Source organism: Salarias fasciatus, chromosome 2, assembly GCF_902148845.1.
Source record: "Salarias fasciatus chromosome 2, fSalaFa1.1, whole genome shotgun sequence".
Classification (NCBI taxonomy): Eukaryota; Metazoa; Chordata; class Actinopteri; order Blenniiformes; family Blenniidae; genus Salarias; species Salarias fasciatus.
In genome coordinates, this window is record NC_043746.1 from 28,177,023 (window position 1) to 28,193,932 (window position 16,910).

Here is a 16,910-nt window from a genome sequence, read left to right on the forward strand (position 1 = left end):
ACATACATCCCTACGAAGTATATGGGCAGTATTTATCTGTTAAATCATCTAAATATCCAATACTTAACAAATAGTTCTTGAAAAATTGTTTCCTGCTCTGGCGGAAGACAAGATAAAACCCAGATCAATCATTCATCAGACCGGGCATGCATATTTCAGACAAGTACATGTGGTCTAACCATCAAGCATCCCCATAATCACCACGCTGAATGACACTGTCTTTGTTCAGTTCTCCATGTCTCTTTCTCTCCCTTCCACACTGGCTTTGATATCTGAGGGGAGAATTGTTCTCAACAATGTTAGTCAGCCGTATTTTCCACGAAAACAATTATGATGTAAATGCGTTTGACTAAAATCATGGCTTTGTGTGTCGTTGACATGCAAATAACAAACACCTACATGTCTCGCACCTGCGCTGCGAATCTATCAAAAGAAGTCAACAATAATTACAGACTGTCCGTGTACTTCCCAGCAGTCCCTATAAATTGTGCTTGACGTGAGTGGCAGTGTTGTGGGTACTTATATAACTGGATTGATGTTGAGAAACTGTAAATAAAGGGTCACATGCTGATCCAGACTTTCTGGGGTGACAGGCACAGTGACACTAATGCTGAAACAGCCGTTAGACTTGATGCTAATGCAGTACGTCACTGTAGCATCCAAAAAAAAAAACAAAAAAAAAACACTGGAAACACAATCTTTAACATGTCAAATTCCCAAAGCAAATAACATCCCATTTCCATCTTTTCACCGTTTTCTCACATCTTTATCCATAAATGTAATATTCATGTTATGTTCCAGCCAGCATTCATCAAATTAGCTGCTATTTCAAAATCCCTGCGGCTTGGAGATCCTGCACGCTGCTTATCGGAAAATGGATTTCTGTGTTTTCTGATAGACGAAATGCGGCAAATTCCATACTGAACTTCTCCCTTCTGAATTATGAAGCCTTATCACATTTCAATTCATTTAATCAGACAATTTGCAAATGAACATCAAACCGGGGGAATGTTCTGGTTTCGCCTGAGAGGACCGAAGACGGCGCCGGTCGAGTCGAGTCGGGGACAGGTGGAAACCCCGCTCTGAGTGAAGGTCACATCTGTGGCATCAGAGCCACGAACGGGCCACAGCACAAGATGCCAAAGAAATTACAAGAGTGAAAAGGACTGGTGAAGGATCAGGCCAGGTGCTCAGAGGGCCACGTCAACATTTGTTTGGACCAAAGTCTGTCAAGACCTCCTGAAATGTGGACTTGCGGTGAGGCCGGGACTGCTGGAGCTGAACTGACTCCGCCCGGACAGCTCCGGCCTGACAGGGATCCCTCCAAACCTCCAGGTTTTAGGAGATGAATGGCTAATCGCTCCTCCTCATTTCCTGAGTGTGCTGAATTGAATGGGCTGGGTGTAATAAGACCTGCGTCGCTCAGCCTCCATTAACTCCCTCAGGAAACAAAGCAGTGACCACAGCTCAGCTGACGGTGTTGAATAAAACTCAAGTTTGGAAAAAGTCCAGAATTGGGAGAGAAAAGTGCATCCGGCTGATGAGTCACTGTGAGGCTGCGAGATGCTGGAGGGAAGGGAGGGAAGGGAGGGATACACCCGACCTCTGGTCTACATATCCCCTCTTCTCTGAAATTACTTTTCCCACAGGGAGGAACAAAATGGTATTTACCTTAGATAAAAGTTGGAAGCAGACCAGACAAAATACATCAAACAGATGTCTAAATTCAAGATAAATTGGAGCTTTGACCAATATCGGTACCGGGATGCTGCATTGAGTCTGATACTGCAGGGAGCGCTGGAACTCATTGAAGCTGGAGTATGAATCAAGCTGTAAGTCACATTAAAAATCACATGTTGTTTGGTTCATTTTTTTGTGATAGCAAACCTGCACCACTTCATTTCAGACTGGTCTGAAATGGATTCTTCCGTTTAGTCCCCGTGGGGACTGAGGACACAGCGGCCGCATGATAAACTCTTGATGGTCAAGAAAATGATGACTGGAGCGTCGACGCTTCGACAGATGACACAACCATGGAGTGATCAAAAGGAGCTGGGCCTGCAGAACGAAGGGAGGAAGTTCGGTTTTGTAACCCGTGCACGTAAGTCCCAGCACGTCTCGTCACAGACTGCCGACCATCATGGAAATTAAGCAATAAATGCCACAGCAGCACAGGTGTTTTATAGGTCATCCATGAGGTGTGCGTGGACGTTCCCGCCCGTCTCTCCGGGCTGCAGGGCTTCATCAGCTGTCTTGTATATGAGAAACACATGAAATGTGCACTGGAGTGAAGAGCGATTTCATTATTTATTTGCATGTTGAAAAATCTGTATGCCATTAAAGATAATGTACCTCTTCATTGTTCATCAGTAGCGTCAATAAATGCAGCCTCACAAGGGCAAAAAAAAAAAGAAGAAGAAGAAAGAAAATCCACATCACAGTTCTTCTGTTTGACTCAATCTAATAGATTGAAAGCAGAGGAACAATGGGATTTTAACGAATGACAGACTATGGATTATAAGAGCAGGGCACGCAGTCTGTGGTTAATGCTGCTGAACAAGCATGATTTATTTATAAATGCCTTTCTCCAAACATGGCACAGGGTATTACTTATTCCCTTTTACACCAAGATTATGTTTTAATCTGGAAGTCCAGCCGTCAGTGGCACACTTCTTAGCATGTCATCAAGCGAGTGGCATACTTCTGTAGCGTCGCGCACGTTTGAAAAGTCCGCGTCAAAGCGAGTGTTTGAAGGAAGCCGCTCTCATTAAAACCATGGTTTCAGCCTGATGTCTGATGGCGGCGCCGTCTCCTCAGAGTTTACTGTCACCGTACGCAGTACAGTCGTTTGCACAACCACACCAGAGACCGTTTAAATGTCACTGCGGACGAGAACACACTCTCTCCAATTAGCGAGCAGCAAGGTGATTGCAACTTCTCCTCACGTCTTCTGCACATGCTCGGTAGACGGACGGTGAGAACAACGTTTCAGAGTTGACAGTCACTCACCCCCCGTTTTCTCACTCACCCAAAGATAACTGGCATTGTCCTTGTGTTGACTGTGCAGCGGTAGCAATGCTGTGCATGCACGCCCTTAATGTTCCCCGCGTACATATTCCAATGAATAAAACATGTCGTCCAAAAGAATCCATTGCGGCGGGTCCTCCCTGCAGGTCGCAGCCCCCCCTCGGTCCCCCTCCCTCCTCCAGGTGGCCGTGACCGTCACTTACACAATCAAACAGCAAGGCTCTGCAGGTCTGAGATTTGGTTCCTGACATGGAAAAGCTGGTTTAACAGGGCGGGGCTGACACGCGCTCCACAGGCATGAACAATGCACGGAGATGAAATAATAATGGCTATAAAGCTAAAACCTCTTAACACCAAATGCAAACACATGAAGACAAACTGCCTGCCGCTGGGATGGCAGATAGGCTGCATGGAGGCTGCAGAGGCAGAAAACATTCCCTTCAGTGCTCACTCATACTATACAAATGCATTTTTCCTCCTCATTCCACTGTTACATTACAGTCTGTTTTCGATTCTGCTTTACTGGCGGACTCATTTATAATTTAAATGTCAGCGGATTATATAAGATGCGAAACATCAACACACTCCGATGGCCTACAGCACACACTGCAATTTAGTTAAACATACTTTTACTCCCGTGGGACACTATTCTGTTTACATTCATGATAATGCTCCACGAGAAGTCAACAAGAAGAAGAAAATCCATCAGTGTTTACAGGATGCTAAGACGTGATCTGGCTTCTGTTTTTATTTCATATCCTCCAACATTTACTGCCTTGAAATCCCACTATTCTACACTGCATTTATTCTCCTCTCGCACCATAACAACATAAATAGCAAAGTGTGATGCAAGTAAATTTGCTTACAGCCTATTTCAGGGTGAAAAAGAGCATCTTGCCATTTTCCCTCATACCTTTATAAGGGGAGCCTTATCTCTCCACTGCAGTGTTTTCCTTTTTTGTTCTCCCAATGTCATGCTACTATTCATCCCCAATCTGCCTCTGTACTCAACAACAAATCACCGTTTGGCGCGTTTTGTCTTCGGGACAAGCGAATGCCTGTTTCTTATTCAGGCTCTCAGCCTCTTTTGCCACATTGTCCTCACTCGCTCATTGTCTCTGCTTCCGTCTGCCCCTTGTTATTTATGGAATCCAAAACTGCGGGAGAGCACAGAAGCAGCCTGGAGCTACAGCAAGCCCGCAGCCAGGCTGCCCGGGAGATTGTGAACAGTCCTCGTCGGAGACAGAAAACCTTCTGCCACCTCTGCGATGTCACTTCCTCTCCGCGGTAGCCTGGCCCGGTAAACTTTTTATTTTTTCATCAAGTGATGACTTGTGACGCCGGCTGGTGTACGTGTGTTCCTCACCGTCCAGAAAATGAAATACTTTCACAGAGGTCACCCCGGCAGTCTGGAGCACGTTCGGTAATAGGAAACGTCAAGCTAAGTGATGCATTTCGACAACAACGGCAGGTTTCGACTGCATGGAAGCTGCAAAGTGTAACGCCGAGCGCACTAACACTACCGCTACTGGTGTGGCGCCTGTTAATGTGACACCGTACAGGGTAATGAGTGAAGGAGTGCCAGAGCTGGAGAGCACGGGACTCTCTCCATGGAAAGCTCGGGGCTGCTTGAGTAACAGAGCAATAGCAGAATGGTCTGCATAACTCCATCGGTAGTTTAAACAATCTATTGCTTCAAAACATTTATACGATAAGGTCCAAGGGCCAGAACTGTCCAGCAGGAGATTCCAATCCAGTGAGCCAAACCACCATACAGCAAAAATTCTACAGAAAACCTAATTTTTTGAAGAAATTTCTTAACAGTAGCAGACACAACACAACACAGCGCAGAGCTTTAGAGTTTGGAAAAATGTTGAGATGGTTGGTTTTGTGAAAATACAGACATTTTTCTCATGTATGCCCCTGATGAAAAACATTTCTATCTTTCCCACAATGGCAGAAAAAACATTATAAGTTTAAATTTCCAGGTTATCAAGGCACTGTTTTATCATGACACCCCTGATTTATACAGTTTTAAAGGTGACAATACTTAAAACCTGGACTCGAGTACAACTACTCAATGACTTTCTTGCTTCGTCATGAGTACATAATATTAGACCTTTTGAATCAGGAAGTCACAGAGCCATGCTGCTCTGCACTGTATCGAGTCCCATTCAGTCACATAAGATCTGTATCGACATAAAAATCCACCAAAACTACACGTACCAGGTTCTCAGTTGTGAAAAAGCTTTGAAACCTTTCATTTCCACAAACCCCCGGCTCAATCTCTTCTCGATGAGGGTGAGATGACACCCCGGAGTCACAGCCTGCCTCCGACTGCCGTTAGACTCCAGGTGCTGAATGACTTTGTCGTAAAATTTAAAAGGAGGATTGCCCTTCCGACAAGGTCGGGAGCAAAGCTAAAACAAGGATGTCACCGCGCCGTGATGTTTGGCGTAGCCCATACGGAACCAGAAAACCCGTTGGAATTCTGATGCAAAGCCCGGTTAACCATAAAATCAATTACCATAAAAACCCCCTCATGGGCTCCACATGGAGGACAGCAACACATGTCACTGCATACCAAGCACACGAGGTTACAAGCAGACGACTTGGGAGCTGCAGGAAATAACCGACTTCAGTCCTTGTGTTTCCAGCGCGTCTTTGCCCCGAGATAAAGATCCGCAAGATCAAAGCCTGAGATGAGGAGGTGAAGGCTTGTAGAGGGGAGTGAGAACATAAACAAAGTCAGAAATAAATGTGCTTATTCAAACATGTCAATGCATGCAAATGTCCTATTATCTTCAAAGCTTTTAAACTGTTGAGACAGGTAGGGGTGAAAACCACTGCCTGAGTCAGCCGGCATCAAAGCTTCTGCATGTCAGTGCAGCGTCGACTTCCTTTTTTTTTTTTTTTTTTTTCCTCTCTCTTTCACTTTCTCCTTCCTTTTGGCTCGTGCCATGCATAGGATGAGGTGGTTCAGCAATCAAACCCTCTTATCTTGTATTATTAAGGCACTGGAAGCAGGAGTGGATCCATAATGTGGTCAGTTATTGTGAGCCATATTCTCCTCTGAGCGCCGCGCTTCGAGGATGCCTCTGCAATAAAGAGTCCATTGTCAAAGACCCAAAACCCAATAATCACTCACTCTGGCTGAACCATTAGGTTCCTGGCTCTAACTGCTGTCCAGGCTTACAGAAGGCATTTATTGAGCTGCTGCTCTGTTGCACAGCTAATTAGCAAGACTGTGTTGTTTCTGTACTCTTGACATGTATTAGCTTGTTTGTAAGAGCACACCAGGCACCTTTTCACATGGTCGCCGGTTTCATGCACTCCAGTGAAAACCGGCCGCCACCCAAAGATGCTAATAAGCAGCCCTTAATATCACGGGGCTCGCACGCTTTAAATTCCAGCCGCTGGCGGTTTGAGCGGAACATAAATGAGCTGTGTTGATTCCAACAGCGTAGGTGTGGTGAAACAGATGTTGCTCAAATATTACGCATGTAATCGCACTGCGTTGCTTCTGAGGCAACAGAGGCCCTGTGCACACGACAACGTTTTCAAAATGACGTCCATTCACACGGAAACAGTGAAAATGATACAGGGAAGGGAGGCAATATTAGATTACTCATTACAGTAATTCTGCTTTTTTCTTTACATCATTTATGAATACATATTGATTTAAATCAACTTTTTAAATGTTCAAGAGAAATGGAGATTCAGCAGACGTGACTGTAGCTGATCCGATAAGAAGAGACACCACATATTTCAAATACACAGCACTGACCTTGCAGGACAGGGGTCTTTCTTTGCATTGCCTGTGGTTCCAAACAGCCATTAACAATATCACTGCATGTGAAAAACACTCTGAAGATCAGTGAGAAAGACTTCAAGACACCGTATATGAGCTTACTTGCCATTATTGGTTTCTCTCTACATGTATCGTGTTGTGTGCTTCACCTGTAGAGAAAAGTTCACACATTATATCTTCTGCCCACGTGTGTGTGGTGATATATTTTTAAATCCTGACTGAGAAAGAACTCATTTCATATCCTGAAGCTTTGAGTCTGTCCACGTTATCGATGTGTGGATAAGCTCTAGACAGTGCTCTGGCTTTGTGAATGTATACCGTCTGGAAGAAGAAGAAAAATGAGAGCGAAACAGAGACATGGAGCTGTGATGTGTATCAGATTAGAACGGTTCTGGCATGTTCAGGGTGTTCAGCGTCTTTGGATGTTTACAGTTAAAACTGTAATGTGATGCACTTACTGGAAGAGGGCCCACTATCATGTACATGTTCAAAAAGAAACATCCAACTCTTTATCTTGGAAACCACCTACTGGAGCAGATCCCAGCCGATTTAGAAGGAAGGCAGGGTCACACACACACAAACATACACACACACCCTCATTCACACCTAATTACAGTCACCAATTAACATGAACTGCCTGATTCTGGACTGTAGTCAGTAAACGTTTGAGGAAACAATCTGCTCAAACACAGAGAGGAAGGAAAGCTTAAGAAGTGTAGAACTGAAGCAGATATATTCTGATTTATATCAGTTGTTTGACAACAAATAAAAAAGACAAATGTGCTGGTTTGTTATGCCAGAGATTCAAAGCTCAATTTCTACATTATAATTTGGTATTTGACTTCATGAAAGACTTCCACTTTCCATTTATCCATTTTTCAAACTGCTTTATCCTACATCAGATAACTAAAAATACAAATACAAACATTATGCGTTTTACCTTCAGGTGTTGTGTAAATGAGGCCTTGGAGTCACCAAAAGACTACGTCACATGTTTGTAGGAAGAACATGCAGACTCCACACTCTGGAGCTGAATCACTCATTCCTAAAAGATGTGCGACACTCAGCACAAAGAATATGAAAAGCTTTAAAGTTTGTAAAGCTTTAAACTATTGGGGGTTTGAGATCTATACGCTTTGGAAATCTCTATGTTTGCAACTCGATTTTTTTTTTCTCCATTTCGAGAAGCCTTCTGGTTTACTGGAGTAAAACAGCAGAGGCTCTCTTGTGTGAAGCGGCTAAGAACAATTACCGGCCGTGATCACGCGTTGATCTGAGAAGGGACGCCACGCTCCCGTAAACACCGCGTTTCTATCTTCCCCAAGACGACGGATTTAAATTGAGCTGTAATTTCTGGAGATGATGCATGGTGATCTCGGGCTAAGAAACAACACGTCATGGTGTGGCGATCCTCATCAGTAATCTATTCCACTCATTAACGCCCCGGTTTTTCAGTGCAAAGGAAAACAGCTGCCCGGCTCGGCGCTGGCTCCAGCTCGCCATCAGGAGCCTCGGTTCAACCATTTGGCCCGCTCAGTGGCTTTGCACTTGCATTTTAATAACATTCCCATTTAACAGCCAATCAGTGGAGCCAGAGTTCTGACAGCTGCGGTGGAGCAATAACTCATAAAATGAAGAGAGGCAGAGAGGAAAAAAAAAAGAAAATCTTTTGCATGTAATTATAAGCGAGGCTCGGTCAGCGAGGCTTGGCATGAAAACTCACACCCACACACAGGTCTTTAATTGCGTCCCTCACTAGACAAATAAGTCCAAGTAGGCATATTTGTGTCAAAATACACTCTCGATTGTTTTTTTTTTAAAACAACATGTCAACATTGCATATTGTTTTAATTGCTTTTTCCTTGTTTTTATCGGGTCCGTGCCAATCAGCGTCAGTCCAGCCAATTCCTCCCTCATTCTCCTCCGTTTGAAATCCCCGTCCCCGTCCTCCATGTACCTGCTCATCGCAGATTGGTTTTGTGCATCAACACGTCGAGGCAGCGACCTCTCTTCCATTCTCGCCGGGGATGCGAGTGTCAGCCGAGCCCGTGAGCCACGCATGACCCTGGCTCCTTTCCCCGCCTCGCTGTCTTCGTATGCCAGCTCTATTTTTTGCTCCTATCTCCAAGCCCTAAAAATCCACTCGTCAACACACGTTCGTCTAACGGGAAAAGGCATTTTCTCCCACGTATCCCAGCAAGAAAACATTTGATCAGTGCCTGTCTTCAAAGAAATGACGCATAAAAGTGAAATTTTTGGTTTATGTGTCAATTTTGTGAAGCGTCTCTTATTTAAACTTCTGACATTTAGGGCCGGCTGTTCTCTTTGCTGCTGTGTTAGGTGTGATCATGTCAAGATCTGAAGAGCTTTCCAAGACCCTCAGAAAAGATTAAAAAGGAAAAAAAAAAAAAAAAAAGTCTGTGGATGCCTGTAGATCTGCTGAGGAATTTCAAAGGATCTGAAAACTATTTGAAATGCATCATTCCACCATTAAAAAAATTCATCTACCAGTGGGATTAAACCAGCTGTCCAACCCTGCAGGACAGAACACAAAGCAAACCACCTTCCAACGAGAATAAAGAAGACGTCGATACAAACAGAAACCTTCATACAAGGTGCAATTTAACCACCCTGCAATGGGAATGCAGAAAAACACACGTCTGCTCATCGACAGACACCAACCAGAAGAACCAAGACGATGCTCTGCATGGATCCAGGATAATCTGTTTATCTATTTCAGAGTCAGTTCATACAAACAATGGATTCAAACTACTGACTCTAAACTGCAGTGCAGGTTAAAGGTGAAGAGGGCGTTAGGGTTGTGATAAGGTGGATTAAATAATCATTTCGTTCACGATTGTTCTGAAAGGTGGTGCAATCCGGCGTTAGCCACTTCTTTTCTAGTCAGTATTGCATAAGCCCAATTCCAGATCTCCCATGATGCACCACTCAGCAGCATCTATAAGCCACAAGGTCGATTGTTTTTTGATGAAAGGTTGGATGATGAAGCTATGACCCGCCCTACTTTGCGTCTGATTGGCTAATACTCACTGCATGCACTGATTTGATTGGTTAATGTCTAAGTTTACTGCACAGCATGAGGACTGGCGAGCCAATCAGAGGCAGAGTAGGATGGTTCTTGACGAGGTAATGCTTTCTAAAATACAATGTATAGAAATTATGTGACTCTGAAGGGAATTTCACTAAATAGTGTCTCATTACATGTCAGTGTTTCTAAGAAAATGTCTCTGAGTTGATTTAAACAAAAGGCAAACGTCAAACATATGGCTGGTTACAAACCTAATTCTCCCAGACTGAAGGAGCTTCTTGGCCTTTTGGTTTCATTCTCAAGAAAGTAGAAGCTTAGTTTCCATTCCTGCACCAGATGATGCAGTTGTAAACCTCAACAACCCCACCCCCCACCTCTTTTTAAAACATAATAAAAATGCTGAAAATCACTGCTTTACAACATGAAAATAACTTCTTCACCCCCCTCAGTCACTCTGTGCACAGCCGTGACCCATCACTAATTTGATATTGATCCAGTCCCATCGGTTGGTTCAGGACCCAGGAGCACCGTAAAGGATCTAGTTTGCCGTGGGACATCAGTTCTAAATAGTGAATTACAATCAGTTAATAGTAGGTAAGAAATTATACAGTTTCATTCAGAGGAAGAAAACATCTCTGACCCTGAAGAACATTGAGAAAAACCCGTACTTTTCATCTTAAAAGCACTCACAAACAGCCTTTCAAATAAAGAGCTCCGGACATCGAAATGAAAATATGTGAGAATAGGAACTGAAGAATATAAAATAAAAGGATCTATGTGAGTGGAAACTGAATGGTTTTGAGGTTGCTTTGGTAACTGGAATCTGCATCTTCTCAAAAAGAAAAGATATAAAAGCCATCAGCAAGAAAGATGAACTCAAGTTGCACCGAAGCTGGGCATTCAGATTTCCTTTCTGACATCAGTAGAGACTGATTATTGTCCGGTTTACAGATTTCACATGCTAGTAGTGAAGTAAATGAGCAAAAAAAAAAACAAAAAAAAAAAACCACGAGATGTGCACACAAAAGAAGCCTGGCTGGGCCAAACAACGTGTAACCACACTGAGGAAGTCTTGAAACCTCATCAGCACACTGCGTAATTACACACAGGCCGGAGTTTTGAAGGCTGGCGTGCTCGTCACGGGAAGAAAAACAGAGATGAGGACTGTGGTCTGAGGTTAATGATCTAGGGCTGAACTAACAAGAGCAGGAAGAGACACACAATTAAAATCCACGAGATAACAAACAGCCCCCCTCTATCACTGCCATCAAACAACTTTTGCCTTGAGTAAAAATAATGTGATGTTACGGAACAAAGGCAATTAAAACCCGGTGTTTGTATTTATTAGGGAAACATCATTCAGTTCACAGCTCTAAAAGAAGCTATAGGTCATTTAAATTTCGATATTGAATCCTTTTTAAGTGTGATTTTGTGTTTTTTTTTTCTGTGTTACCGTCCAGTGGAGTGCTCATGAGAGGGTCTTGCTTACTTCCTGCGCAGACCTGCTCAAACGGAGCAAAACAAGTCCATCTAACGAGGAGTGTGTCTGTGCAGCCGGCTCATTAAAACCCAGCATCACTCTGAGCGTGGTCCAAATGAGTTCGTACGTCCAACGACTGTCCTCACACCCACCTTTCTGTTGGAGTTCAAAAATTCAGATTTGTGTGTTTTCAGGGACTGAAACGGTCAAAGTCTGTTCGACTTCCTCTGGTTCAAAGTTTACACTTACACAACCATGTTTGAATAGAGGAGTTTGTTAGAGTATCGCTGCCATCAAGTTAGACTCCACAAGCACTCAGGAGTTTCTTAATGTAAGGCTGTTTGCAAAGAGAAGGAAATGGTTACATTAGTCTTTTCATTTCTGGTAAATAACCACTGAAACTCAGCTCAGATGACCAACCGCACGGAAGAAGGGAAAAATACGGAAGCACTCTCTCCATCACATTTGCTAATTGACAAATCAAATTAGCATCTTCCTGTTCATTCATGTAATAAAGTGCAGAAGTACTTTTGGCAACTCGGACGTGCAGAAGTCTTTACATTCACGATGAGCAAAGACAAAGGTGTTGTTGTCTCTTAGGAGGAGAATAACTTCATCTACTTACATTTCAACTGTGAACATCAGAAACAGTGAGATTAAAGAGTGTCAACATGAACAGAAGCAACAGCTTCTCGAGCCAATTATCCGTGAGCATTTTCCTGCGTGGTGAGCTAATGGCGCTATATATTCTGAATTCTGCTCGTTCGTGACATTATTTTTTCCCCTGCTTAATCTAAACTCGGAAACAAAAAGCAGCTTTAAAAGGTCGGCGCTAACCAAATGTCACTGGCTCCCAGAGAGACTCGGAGATCAAAGTTCCTGCTTCCGAGGGTCAGACAGTCTAATGCTGCCCACAAAGGATCTTTGGAGTAAGCCTTTGAAACCCAAGGGTATCTCCTCGGCGCTCAGCCTCCAGCCCACATAGTGGAAGCGTCAGCGGGAACGCCGTGTGCTCAGACTTCCATCCGGCTGCCCGCTGCGTGGAGCGTCTTCTCATCTCACGCACACACTTCTCGGTCGGTGTTGACCGTTCTGCCATCGGCCCCATCAGAAGATCAGCGCAGAGACGCTCTTCGCAGCGCTGCTGCGCACGTCTGCACGAGGTGGGGGCGGAAAGGAAACGTGCAACCAGATTAAAAGAGTCTGAAATGTCTACAAGGTGCAGGGCGGTTAGTGCTCTCGTCTGACAGTTCCCCGGTTCGAGTCCAGGCGTGGGAGCTGTTCTGTATACACTTCTTCCTGTGTATGCATGATTTCTCTTTTTTCCCTGGTAACAAAACTTCCCACTCCCTGTTGAACACTAATGAATGGATTCAGGATTTATTCTTTCAATTGTAGCTTCTCTGTTGATCACTCGCAATAAATAAATTAAATTAAGTAAACTAGTAATTTTAAGCTTTTAAATTAAAAGTGCCTCATAATAAATGGTGTAAATATATACATTAAAAAAAAAAATACGACATCAAAATGTCTCCCATATGTGTCGAGTAAGCAGCAGGAGATAAAAAAAAAATAAAAAAATACAATGGGCCATCTGGCTAAACAGAAAGATGAATTGGACAAGAAGAAACAGAGTGTACCAAGAGAGTTAAACAGACTATGGCGCCATTGAGGCAATGAACAAAATTAGAGCTGAATGCATCTTTTTTCTGTGTAAAAACTGGTAAATGAAAGTTTGAAACTGAAGCGGCTTCAGTCCCCCAAACACCCATAGACGGAGTGTAAACCTGAGTTTATCCTCAGAGAACAGGAAGTCATCGTCAAAGAATAAAACAAAGAAAGTGTTTCACACGTGGTGTGTGACGAGATTCCTTCAACTCTTTAGTAAAATTGCGTGGTGTGTGTTACATGGATTTCACCTGAATGGAAATGCAATTGAAAAGGATTCTTCTTTTTGAAAAACTGCACAAAAATCCAATGAGGAGAAAGCCAAGCAGTTGAGAGGAATACAAGACAGTCCGTAGTAAAGACATGGTGGACGCTGAAATTCTCACACGCCATCTGTGCACAAACACGGCAGTTAACATTAAAAAAAAAAAAAGAAAACCTCTGCTGCTCGTGATTGCTGCTATTTGCATGAAATGAAGTGCTTTAGAAAAAACTGCAGGCAATAATCAAGACGTAAAAACAAAATTCGTCCTGATAATGTCAAAAGGCACCAAAGTGAGTGAGTTTTCCAGAATAAATAATCAATGTAAGGTAATGATGCTGGCCTAGATTAATGTCATAAATAAGATATAAATATATAGTGAATGTACTCTTTCAAGGCCAAGCCGCATCTCCCACATGTGCTCCCTGCTAGCAGGCGTATAGTCGGTCTACTGCATCAACACTGACCTACTTAAACTCTAATGAAAATACATCCATGCTCCTATCAGAGCGGAGCTAGCAAGGTTACCTGAGCCCAGTCAACAAGATATTCAGCTTCCTACAACTTCTCAAGACCTTCTTTTTTTTCCACCCAACAAAAGGGACTAGTGCTACAAAGGCTAGCATCAAAGGCCGTCGAACTGCATCGTTTCAATACAGAATCTCTCCCTGAGTTAATAACTGGCTTCAGCTGTTTATTTACACCGGTGCAGTGGTTTCCACCTACCGTCACCTGTCATTTTACTGCTGTGTTTAAAAGGTGCAGGAGGGCCGCCATCTTGGATTACTGTCATCGTCGAGGGAACGAGCGAGGCGCAGAACGACCTGAATACATTCATGTCAACACACTTGATTTTGAATAAAGATTTCAGGCGTTTACGTGGTCAGTTTAGAGTGGAATTAACTTCTATTTGGAATTAAAAGTGCCATGTAAAACACACTCGGTGTGTTTTTCCTGTGGAGACGCTCATGGGTGCTCTGTTTGTCATAAAAACAGCCATTCCCAGAAATACTGACAGCACACGTGCAGTCACAGTGTTTCAGGCAGGTTCAGTCTTCCCTTTCCAAGAGTTTTCCAAAAGTTCTACAGTAAGTGAGTTCAAGTACCTTTATCGAGTCGAGTCGATGAACCCCAACTGGGCCTTGATGCTGGAACTGAGGTGTCCGAGCTGGTTTAATGGTTCACCGAAGGTTTCACACGTGAGGGACTGCAGGTTTTTACGTTGATGGTTTCTATGTTCATGGATCAGAAGGCCTGCGGTGATTCTTGACATTCGATTGTGTCCTTTACTTTCATTTAGGCCACTGGAGTCACGCAAGGTCACGTTCAGGGTCAAATGAAGTCAACTAACCCCTTCTCAAACCCTAAATGTGTTTCATTTTCATCCCATATTCCATGGAAGTATTTTAATAAATCATATGTTTAGCTTAAAAGGTAATATTCTCATAAAATCCAACATTTCTGCGAGAGCCTATAATTATCCATTATATTGACGTGACCCAAAAAAAGACAACAAAAATAAATATATAAAAACACTGAAACACAGTGAACCCTTCTGTTGTGTTATCAGCAGGGCTTCGATTTCTTGTTTTCTTACCGGAAGGCCCATCGATTCTTCACCTTTTAATTACGATCAATCCACATCTTCCATTTAAGGATGACGGATGGTTGGCGATCGACTGCGCAGTCAGTGGCGAGCCCGGATCGTATGACACGCTGCCAATTCCACCTGTTGAAAGGTTACCTCCGTCACGGAGGTGTTTACTCCACCTCATCAGACAGCAGAATGAAGAGCAGAGGCTCCTGCCAACGCCGCAGACTTTTCTAATTAAATCCCCGGTGACAGGAGCCAGCCTCGTTCCTACCAGCTGACAATCCCTGCCACTTTCCCAACGATTACACTCAACGTTTTCTGACTGTTTAATGGCGCCGTTGATTGGATGATAAACCAAACAATTAGGAATTTATTTTCCAAAATAAATCAAGACAATGCTCAACTCATATATTAGTGTTTCGGCGGCGCATATTACAGGCAAGAGAGCAAACGCTCCCCTGAGGATTAAAAAGCAGAGATGACATGCAAACAAAAGGACATGTCTGCATTTCTAATCATGATGATTCAGTGATGACAAAACTCCAAACCGTGGCTTGTTTTTAATCTTGAAACATCCTAAATGTGTATACTGAAACAAAATGTTTAGATGGATTTTCTGGGTCACTGTGAACAAAATGTGTCGTCTCAGCTGAGTGATAGATCAAATGTAGTGCCAGTCTGGGAGGTGTCGCCACGTTATGGCTTCATTTGATCTCGGTGAGCTGCACAGTCTGTCTCCTGTGTTTTTCTTTAACAGCCCCAAACCCGTCTCTGCAAAAGGCCGGAGTTTTTTTTGCTGGAGGTTGATACTTGAGTCGTTACTCAGACCCGTCCGCTGTCACTTTATGAACGGCATGATCGCCCTGACCGGTCTGCGGCTCCGCGGCCTCACACACATCCAGCTGAGCGGCGCGGTGTGTGTTCTGTCAGCTCTCCATCAGGAGGAGCATTAACTTCACCAGCGGCTCGTTGGATCGGACCAGCCAGACCACTTCTCACTCCCCTCATGAGTCAGTGAGCATCAGCTCCCCCTGGGCCTGCTCACCGCTTCTCCTCACTTCCAGATCCCCTTGCAAGTGAAACTGGATCGTTCTGGTGTTTTCATTTGAGAACAGGTTCATGTAAACACAGAAACATTTTGAGAACCATGTAGTTTTCATGTTGAGCCACAGGTGGATGCTGTTATAAAAAAAAAAAAAAATGAGAGAATACAAATAACTCAGATACAGAAAAACATTGAGTGTGTTACGTTTAGATCCAGGAATGACTAATTCCCATGAACCACATGGTCAGATACTGGGTGTGAATTACAAGACTTAACAGCGATTGTAGGAAAAAAATCAAACTTAAGTCAGGAAATTAGACGAAAATAAGTTGTAGTTCACCATAAAATCATCCATCTAGCCATTCATTCTTCCATCCATCCATCATCCCTGGTGTTTCAAGTCATCCCAGCTGACTGTGGGTGAAGGCAGGTTCCACCTGGACAGGCCTCAGTCTATCACAGCAAACACACACATACACACACACACACACACACACACACACACACACACACACACACACACACACACACACACACACACACACACACACACACACACACACACACACACACACACACACACACACACACACACACACACACAGAACCCCGACCCTGCAGCTGTCATATCCCACTTATCCTCTACACCCCATCATTGCAGTTCTTCACCGTCAGTCGCTGCCTGGTGTCAGGACAGTTCAACACAACGCAGGCGGCGGTACCGATGGCACAGAGGAGAGGACACCGGCGGCAGGTGGAGTCGCTATCTGGTGCCGATAAACTGAGACCGATCGATGACGTCTTCAAGTTTCCCGATTGGCTACAGACTCGTAATGTCTTAAATACCGTCAGGAATGCAAATGAGGGTGATACATCTAAGATGAGCCGGCTGGGGAAGAGCACATCAAAAGACCGCTCCTGAAGCCGAACCAGTCATTACCAGTCGGATGGCATCCGAGTCAGCGAGCGGGCAG